This window comes from Seriola lalandi, unplaced genomic scaffold (genome assembly GCF_002814215.2).
Source record: "Seriola lalandi dorsalis isolate HSWRI2012SDOR001 ecotype SW California unplaced genomic scaffold, Sedor1 jcf7180002000231, whole genome shotgun sequence".
NCBI classification, from domain to species: Eukaryota; Metazoa; Chordata; class Actinopteri; order Carangiformes; family Carangidae; genus Seriola; species Seriola lalandi.
The window spans coordinates 1-327 of NW_019470894.1; the positions used below are offsets into that span (position 1 = coordinate 1).

A 327-nucleotide genomic window follows, 5' to 3' on the forward strand; every position below is an offset into this window, starting at 1 on the left:
GACAAAGTGTCAGGTGAAACTCTGTGTTTGTGTCATTGCTTGGTTTTCCACAAGGCGAAAGAAGGTTGCACCGTACCCGGCGGCACTGCAATGCCAGGACGATGCGTGGAGCGAACGGAGCAAGCCCCTTTTTCAGCTCCCAGCTCTCAAAATCACTTCAATATGTTTGTCCTCGTATAGAGGACATATCAGATATTAAACTGATAAGAACAGATACTACACTTGATCTTAGCCAAAAGGCCGAGAAGCGATGAGCTCCCGGTGTCTGATGTCCAAGTCACACTCTTGGCACAAATCTCACTAGTCGCGGTTTCCTGTTTCTGACAC

The 327-nt window shown here is 48.0% G+C and overlaps 1 non-coding gene across 1 annotated transcript; it reads right to left on the bottom strand.

Moving 5' to 3' along the window:
- Positions 1-60: 60 nt before the first annotated feature.
- Positions 61-252, bottom strand: LOC111662204 (U2 spliceosomal RNA). Its single transcript, XR_002761302.1, has one exon. It is a non-coding gene; the product is annotated as a U2 spliceosomal RNA (small nuclear RNA).
- Between the last annotated feature and the right edge of the window lie 75 nt (positions 253-327).